This window comes from Zonotrichia leucophrys, chromosome 9, assembly GCF_028769735.1.
Source record: "Zonotrichia leucophrys gambelii isolate GWCS_2022_RI chromosome 9, RI_Zleu_2.0, whole genome shotgun sequence".
Taxonomy (NCBI): domain Eukaryota; kingdom Metazoa; phylum Chordata; class Aves; order Passeriformes; family Passerellidae; genus Zonotrichia; species Zonotrichia leucophrys.
In genome coordinates this window covers 11918651-11928284 of record NC_088179.1, presented here as the reverse complement: position 1 = coordinate 11928284, position 9634 = coordinate 11918651, and the positions used below count along the sequence as shown (strand labels likewise).

At 37.0% G+C, this 9634-nt stretch overlaps 1 long non-coding RNA gene across 1 annotated transcript; it reads right to left on the bottom strand.

Moving 5' to 3' along the window:
• Positions 1-1075: 1075 nt before the first annotated feature.
• Positions 1076-8887, bottom strand: LOC135451925 (uncharacterized). Its single transcript, XR_010441483.1, has 3 exons — positions 8838-8887; positions 3429-3639; positions 1076-1204 (listed from the first exon to the last, which is right to left on the bottom strand). It is a non-coding gene; the product is annotated as an uncharacterized LOC135451925 (long non-coding RNA).
• Between the last annotated feature and the right edge of the window lie 747 nt (positions 8888-9634).

Here is a 9634-nt window from a genome sequence, read left to right as displayed (position 1 = left end):
GGCAGATATTTCCCTGGGTCATGGGCCAGTCTTGTAACTTTCCTTCTGCAAGCTCCTTCCCTTTTTGTTTCTTATATCTGGTGCCTTGTATGTGGCATAATAATAATAATAACACATTTAGGGTAAAGAGAGCTGCCAATGACACCAATAGCACCAAGACTCAGTTATGTACAAATTGAGCAGTATTTTCTTTTGGTCATTACAAATAGAATTAATGAAAGGCAAAAATGAAAAATGCTTTTAAAAGGTGGATTAATCTAATAAATAATAGCCAGGAAAAAAAATCCAAACAGAAAATGTTGTCAACTTATCTTCTACAAAACTTGGCTGGGTTTTGGCAGTCAGCATTAAATGCAACTCTGCTCTATTGCTGTGCATCATCTCAGGACAGAAATATTACACAATGCTTGTATTTAATGTATTCTACTTATGTTGGTCAGTAAGTGATAGTATGTCCTATCTAATTAAATCCAGATTTCTGTGCATCTCTTCATTTACTTACTGTGCAAATAATGGAAGCTAGCATTAAAGTATTAGAATCAGATAAAATTGCATTTCATATTAATACAGTGTGTGGAAATGTATAATTTAAAATGTATCTTATGAAATGTAATCTCCTTTACATACTGCACAGAGCTCTGATATTGATCAAGCTATTTCCGGGAGTGGATGATGAGAGCAGAAAATGAGTGTGTTATCCTTCCTCTAGGGATAAGCTTGCTTCTTGCTGATCTCACAGTGCTTCTTTGAATCAAACCAGTTCTTGTTTGATCTTTTTCTTCTTGTTTAAGCAAGGTTAGTTTCACACAGGAGTGTTGGGATGTAGTCAGTGTCTCTCCTGTAGGTACTTCGCAGAGCAGTGGGTGAGCAATCCAGGGCCTCTCCAGCTCTGTCCCTTCTCTGTCACACTGGGATCAGTTCCTAGGACAAACTTGGCTCTGTTTTCCCAGATTCAGACAAGCTTAGGCCGAGGGGAGCCTGCAGGGAGTGCCAGCACACCTGGGATCCACAGGCCAGTGTCTGACTGGGCTGCCAGGTTAAAATGCACCTTGTTTAGTGACACAGCAGGCTCTAGGTCACCCTCCTGATCACTGCATCCTTCAGGCTGGTTCTGTGTCATTCACACCAACTGGGCACAATTCCTGTGAGAATGAGCTCCTCAATATTCACATGCAGGATCTTCTCTTTTCCGTACCAATGTCACCTATTTGGGACCAAAGATTTACTTTTGAAATCACGGTTTTGGTTTATATGAGAAATATTCAAATATTGTCATTCTGGACTACACACATGCACATTTGTAGCTGAAACTCTCTAAAATCATCCTCTCGTTGCTGATGAAAATATGTCTAAAAATCCTGTAAAATCCATCCACACAATCCATCTACACTATTAAAATTAAGCAGGATTTTCAAATTTAGGAGACTCTTTAGGATTAGAGCCTTATATTTTAATATCCAACATCAATGCTTCAAAGAAATTTATTCAGAGTTGTACACCAGCAATATGGAAGGTGGCAGGTGTCTTCCTGCATTTATACCTGTTGGCTGGGGACCAAAAAGCAAAAATTAGTGATGCAGAAATCTGAAATTAAAAATTAATTTATAAAAACATGACATGAATATTGTCTATATCTCTGGAACAATAATTGTTATAGCTGTTTTGTTTTAGCTTTTTCATTAACCAGGCACTTAAAAAATTTCAAACTAATAAAATTATCTGAGAAAAAACAAAATTGCAAATACTTTCACTCAGTGTTGTTTACCCTTGGAGAAGCAAAATTATCTGCCAAATGTAGAATGATTCCTTTCTTTAAATTCTGACTGGCAGGAAAAAAAATCTGCTCTCTGCAAAAATTATCTAATTTTGTAGCTGTCTCAAGGATGTGTCTCCTTTTATCAGATGATGCCCTTTCTTCCTTGAGTGGAAAACTCACTGTGCTCCATAAACAGTCACTTTGCATTATGTAGATTATTTCCCAAGAAAAGTAAAGGAGTGGGCTTTTGACAATGATGGAAACAATGAGGCATGAAGAATTCAGAGAAGATCAAAGGTGCTCATTAGTTTAGATGGTAGGAAATAGAGCCATTAACAATAACACAGTATCTTTCTTGTTACTCTTTCATACAGTATGAAATCCCATAATTGTTGCATCAGAAAATGCCTCATTTACTTTTCATGAATCAAATATTTAAAAGAAATTCTCATGCTTCATATCACATGCAGTAGACAGACCCCCTCATTCATTGTATTTCTTTGATGTATTTTTTTATTACTTGAAAGGCTAATTCGGATTGCAGAGGTTTTATGAATATTTTATAGACTTGGTGTTGTGAATGATCAGAAATATCTCTCTCTGATATGCTCTGGGCCTACAATTCATCAGTGCTCAAATTAAACCCAGCAGAGGAAGAGATTGTGGAAGCAAAAATCCAGTTGAATCATCTTCCATATTCCTGCATTTCCACTCAGAGCATTCTTCTGACAGCTACAGGTGCCTCCCATATGTACAGAGCTGAGCATATCAGTGGTGCAAAGTAATTTCTTATTCATGTCTCTTTGCTAAGACACAACAAGAGAAACTAATTTAGGCAATTTCATGTTTTAACCACTGACTTAGTTCAACATGAAACTATTTTTGATCTTATTTATTTTCTTGCTTTAAATTATAAAGGTTTGAAAATCTCCTAGTACATGGTTTAGTAGTTCTGATATAACTCCTTCCCTGCTCCATTTGAGGTTGAAGTATAACAATAACACAACTGGTTTAATTAAATTTTTATTGCTTCTTTATGTCTCTTATGCTTACCAGATTGGTGCTGTATTTAGATACTGAATTATTTTTATTTAGTAGCACATAAATAGTTTTTAAATTCTACCCACTATGGGCTTTCTCCCTGTATATCCTTCAAAAGAAAAAGGGATCCGTGTATTTAAAGTTTTTGATGGAATATTCTGGGCAAAGCATTGGATACATTAGCAAAAGTAAGATAAAAACCACCATAAAAATATCTTCAGCATCCACAGAAAGCAAGAAATCCAACTGAAAAAACCTGCCAGAATACCACTAAAATCCACCATATATATAGAAAAACCTGCCAGAATACCACTAAAACCCACCGTACATACAGAAATCGCTTGTTTGTAACATAATGGACACAGTCTCTTTGTTTCATAGTGATTAGAACCTCATCAAGCCATTTCTGCTTGCTCATACAAGCTCTGTGTCCCCTGCATTGCTCAGGAGGTTTGCTGTGAACCCCTTCAGGTAGAAAGCCCCAACTCTCCTGTAAGAGGCTTGAAACACCATTCTTTCATCCTGAGCCTCAGCCAGCCCCTGCTCACAGCTATTTTCTGTGTGACATCCATCCACTATGTCAGATAAATGCTTTCATCTCTTTTTGTGCTGATTTGAACGACAAACTCACCAATGTTTTGTGAATCCACCTTTTTTCCACAGCAGTGAACACCCACAATTGAACACAAGCAGAGGAATTGGGGTCCCTGCTTGCAGAGCTCACTGGGTTTTCTCCGTGATGAGCAGAGTGGAGGTCAGCACTGCCCTGGGGAACATCCACAGAGAAGGGATGTGGGAGGGTTTGTGCAGCTCCTCTCCCTCCTGTTCTGCTGTTCCAGAGCCTACAAAGAGCTGCCACTGTGGTTAATCATTACAAGCAATAAAATAACACACGTACATGTATGCAAAATGTGGGTGCACTGGGAGAGGATGGGAGGGTGGGAGAGAAAAAAAGACAGATTTTAATGACCTCTGTGTACCCCCAAAGTAAAGACATACCCAGTGTTATTCAGCAGCATGAAGATATGTTTTAACAATAACTTTTAAAATAATGCTAAGAAATATAAATTAAATGCTGCTTGCCTGTGCTCCAGAGTTTGAAAAGAAAATCAGCTTCTGCTTCATTTGGTAGGAAGCCTTCCTTTACTCCAGAGAACAGGGTGTAAAGCCACAGGTTTGCATTGTTAAACAGGTTTGGTATTCCAGCTAGGTACTGAATTTCCTTTAAATAAATATTAATACTTGGAAAACTCTGAACCGTGCAAAACCCACCATTTCAAATTCCTTTCCAGCACTTTAGCTTATGCAAGACTGACACAAAAAGTAACTTCTGAAGTCCACAGAGGCAAGAAGGTTTAACTTCTGTTTTAATTTTTCCTAAAACAAATATTAAAAATTAAAGCCATGCTTGAATAATCATTTTTAATGAAAAAATGTAGCTCTGTGAGGTAAACTCTGATCATAAACCTGATCTTGGGAAAGAAGTGCATCTCAAGACTATCCTGAGTAATTGCTGCATGTTTTCAAGACATCATTAAGATGATCATTATTAAGATGAACAGCTTTTAGTGCTGGTTAACTGTGACACTGCTGATTTGTAAATGTATGCAACTCTTACATTTTTGTCATGCTATCTTTCAGTGGCTCCTTCTTATTTTGTCTCAGAACATGGGACAGATTTCTGTTTTCAATGGGGTTTATTGTCCCCCTTGCAATTCCATTAGCTAATGGAAAGAAATGGTGATGGGCTTGTGTACCATGCCCTGAGATATGCACACCACAGACTTTTCTGTTAAAGGTTTTCAATCATTTAACACATATAAAGATCATGCTGAAAGGTGAGATTCCAGTACACAAGCCAGCTATTTAACAGCAGACATTGTGGTAGTTTTTCTTCTCAAATTACTGGCTCAGATACTGAGGGGACAGGGAGGGAAGGGAAATTTGTTACACAATAAAGAATCTCCTGACTCAGCCTAAGGGAAGAGATATTTTTCTGGTTCTGTGATCCAGATCACTCATGGGCAAGACCAGACCAAGGCAGATGGATCAGACAGATGCAGAACAAGCCCAGACATAAAAATCTCAAATAAATCTTCCAGTCTATGTCCCAAGCTCTTTAGTACGATGCTCAGGGCATCATTGCCCTGTAATTTTTAAAAAGGAGAGCACAAGAAGCAAAGCCATTTTCCTACCTTTTTACTGAATTCTGCACTATGTTTTCTTTCACAAAAAGCAGGCTAAATCTATTAACTGCAGCCATCTTACAGTCTGAAGGCCATTTTCTGCCTGCAAGCTGTGATCCATTTATAAAGTACAGAGGGAAAAAGGCAGCCAGAGCAGGATATAATATCTCCTGTAAGATGCCAACCTCAGGCTGGCACCTCAGGTGCCCTCTTTGTGGGCAGCAGCACCTCCACACTCATTGCAGGGGGTGAGAAAGTAGTGGAGAAATGAAGTCATCTCCTTACAGAACAGTAATGTCATCCCTAAGACTTTTCTTCAGTCACTTTTCTTAAGTTCCACTTCACTGGTTTCAGGGCACTCAAAATTTACTTACAGAACATCAGAATTTAAATAAAGGACTCAAACTGTGTCACCTTTTAAGTGATTTCTTGTTCTTCAAGATACTGGCAACCTGATACCAGAAATTCCACATCCCTTTATCTGTCTTAAGAAGAGCTTACAGACTTAGAAAGGAAATTTTCCCACCCTATCAAAATTCCAGAGAGGACATGAGAAAAGTCAGAAGAAAAGCTCTGGTTTCCCTGACTTTGACCACAGAACTCTCCAAAAAGCATATTGAATATCATTGTACCCAAACAGAGAAACATCATACCATCACCTTTTAATCTATGATGGATGGCATTATATGGCAATAACAGAGCAATACAATGTCAACCTTGTCTTTTTCTGGGTTTCATGTAAATCAAATCCTCCAAAGGAAGCCAAATTTAAAAATAAAAACGAAGAGAACTAAATTTTAAATGCTGCCACAATGTAAGTGTGCCAGTTAGAGTCCTGCAGCAGAGAGTTCTTTTTTATTTGATAGCACATGCAAGCTCAGAATACAAATTCAGATAAAGACATCATTTTCCCAGGGTGGTCTCTTTGCTTTGGTGAGTCTCAGGCTTCTGATTACCCAGATCAAGTGTCAGACCAGAGAGATAATGTTGGAGCCTGCATGGGCCTGGCTTCATTTGCCCTGGAGCCAATGTGCAGGGATCAGAAGGAAAGATCTCAATAGTTTGTACCAGATTTTCTTTAAAGAGAGATGTAAGAGCTGAGCCATGGTTATTTTATAACTATGCTGAGAAGGCTTTGGATGTCTCTACATGGAAAGCACAACGTGGAGGGAGGTATGATGAGCTTTAGGAGTGCCATGGAGATGTGTCCTGTCCTCAACAATGACAGTTCTTCTCAGAAGAAATTATGAGTTAAATCAGTTTGTATGTTCTAGGTGTATTTGTTGTTTTGTGATCTTCAAACAGGTGCAAGCACAACTACATGATGTTTATTAATGGCTTAGCAGGAAGGTGTTACCTGTATGCAAGATGAAGTGTGCCTGGGAGAGGAGGAACTTTCCTGTGAGTCTGTGAGACAAGATGTGGATGAGCTGTGGGTTAGAGGGAGTCTAATACCACAGTAAGTGATGGTATTAAAAATAAGTCAATGTTCAACTCATAAACCATGAGAAAAAGAATGAACTACATTACTGAGCAGTTTAGAGAATAAAGAAAAATGAATCCAACTCCTTGGATCCAGGCAGTTAGAAATGGTTTATAGTTTTAATAATCAAGACTGGAAATCACAATAAAAAATTTAAAAACCCCTGGACACTGTGGCCTTTTTCATTCTCCCCACTTACAATCATGGAAGATATTTGTGCCTATTGTGCATTCATCAACACTCAATTTTCTGTAAGCTTTAAATATTGATAACTAAAATGCTGATGTTAAACCATAAAAAAACCACTGTTAAGTGAAAAATATTCCTCAAGTTCACAGAAAGCAAGCATTCCATATTGATGGCTGCAGCCCAGTCATGGTACTACTGGTGTGGAATTTCTCAGTGTGGTGAAAAGGGACATGTGGATTTTGCTGTTTCCCTGAAGGAGTGTTACACTTCACAGACACCTCTCCAGAGAGTCCAGTGACTCAGATCTTTGCTCCCTTCACCAAGGAATTGAATGCAGTACATTTGGAAACTGAACTCTTCACATGGCAGGTTCAGTACTGAACAGAAAATAACTCTGTGCTTGTCTTAAAGCAATCAAAGTGACCAGAGTAACCAAAACCTCTCAAAGCTTGAAATGCTTGTGTCTAGGTGTAAAACACCACAGCCTTGGACTCGTGCAGAGTAATTGCTGAGTCCCATGTAGTACTCATTAATTTCTTTGGCCATGAACAGTAACACCTGTCAGTTGAGCATTATCACAGTGCTGGAGGCCAAAAGCTCTGTTGTTGCTTTCTTTTGAGGTAATAAATGAAGTGATGCCATTCACATTTTATAGATAAGGATGTTAGCTACAGAGAGCTGAAGTGTCTTGCCTTAGGTCACAGAGGAATTACTTAGTCTGAGCTGGTTATCACTTATTTCAGTCACATAAAAGAATTTGGATCTCAGTTATCAACTATTTATCATTAAATATGTCACTGAGCAAAGAATAAAGAGTCAGCATCACTGTCATCATTCAACAGAAAATCATCTTGTGAGGCTGAGTCATCACCAAGTGCAATTCTGCAATAACACAACGTTTTAACAAGAGCAAGGTTAGAGGCTAAATATTACAGTTACAGAAAGCATATAATAAATACAAGATGACTGAAAACTCATCTAGTTTGAAAAGGAAGTTGATATGGTGTGAGTCACATCACAGGTTTCAGAATCTCATAGCTTAGGAAAACAGTTATGATTTTGGCTTCATGTTTTAACCTTGTGAAACTCCCACCTTTTGCATTTTGATGGGAAAACCAGCCTTACTTCTTTTAAATTTTTTGAGGCTTTTAAATTCCCAGACTCAAATAAAATCACAAGACAGCTAAAACAACAACACCTAAGATCAAGGAAAAATTTTACAGGAGACAGCATGTGCCCAAAGACAGTTGAATTTAGCAAATTGCTATGAAATATACATATGAGTTAGTCATAATTTGTTCTAGTACATTAAGCATGCTTGCTCACCCAAGCTGGGCTGCAAGGCTGACCCAGCACAATTACTAATTTCTACTTTATTTGGGTATTTTTTGTCATTTGCAAATTTTACTAACAATGATTTTATATCACATTTCAGATACTTGCTACTTGTGACTCAAGAAGATGAATTACTCTGAATCAAGAGTATTTCTGTGAAAGACTTGTTATAAAATCTGCTAGTGGAAATCTCTAATTGAAGATAACATTTTTTAATCTAATAATAGATCATAACCCACTTACATTGAGATTATATTAACTTAATATAATTAAGTTTTATAGACTTGTTTGAAATACATTGTTTTCCGTGTCATTAATTTAAAATATTTTTAAAATTTAGATGGTTTGGTCACTCAAAATGGATGTTTGCTTTGAACTTCATTCTTCTAACTAAAGGGTAAGTTTGCAACTTGATGACCAGATGTGCAGAAATAACTGATATTTTTATTATCCCATAAACTTTTAATATCAATGGCAATAAACAGCCTAACTAGAAAGCTTATTGTTAATTTTAAATTGATTTGTGTCTTTTTAAGGACTATGGTTTTAGTGTTCTCTTTAATTTTTACAGTTTATGGTGGATTTTGGTAGTAGAGGTTAATTCCTCTGATGAAGAAAAAATAGCATGTGCAATAGAACCTATTTACAAAGATTAATTTTATTGCACAAATAATTAATCTCCTAAACTTTATGATGATAAATATCCAAATAAACTGCAATGACATACAGATTAATTCCTAGACTTTCAGAAATTCTTAGAATGATGAGAAATGGGAATGCACTGGCAACGAGTACTCAGTGATGTATGGGAATATCAACACTTTTCCAAGTACCTCTGAAGCCTCACCAGAGCTTCTTGGGCTGAAATTCCTCCACAACTACTGAGGGAACAAGGCAATTACAGAAGGGACACTGAAAGAGAAAAAAAAATTAAATGCTATTTAATTAAATGCTATTTTCAGGATAATCTTTTGATTGCTATGAAATTAATTTTATCAGGATTTGGAAGGAGGTTGTTGACAACACCAGCATTGCAGAGCTGGAATCTTTTCAGGTTATATTAATAAAAACAGAGAAAGCTCTTCAAAGGATTTAATATCAAATGATGCATTTTGGTGCAGGTAATTACATGCTAGTTTAAATCCATCAAACACTTAACTATTCATTTTGATTCAGTATCAGAATTCTGATTTGAGTCAACAAGTTCTGGTGTGATACCCTGAGTTTTTATTTTCCATCCCTTTCAGTGTGCAGATGGATTCAATGCTTCTGCAAATCGGCCTCATAACTCTAAAGAGCACTGAGGGATTCTTGTGGCTTTTATTTGTTTATTTGGTTTGGGGTATTTTTTGTTTTGTTTTGTTTTTCTGTCCATTCTCTCCAGGAAGAAAATTAATTTTGTTAAACCAGTTAATTTAGGAATGGGCTGGGAAGCTACTGAACTGACAGTTATAGTGTATTGTTACATTTTTTTATTTGAATAACAAACCATTTTTAATACTTGGTGATGAATAAATGGCCATAGAATATTATTCTAAGCCAATGTCACAGCTCAGAGGAAACTACAGAGCTTGCTGAGTTCTGGCTGACTGAAAATCCCAGTCTGTTTTCTTTGTGAATTCAGGTTAAAGTGATTTTTAACTG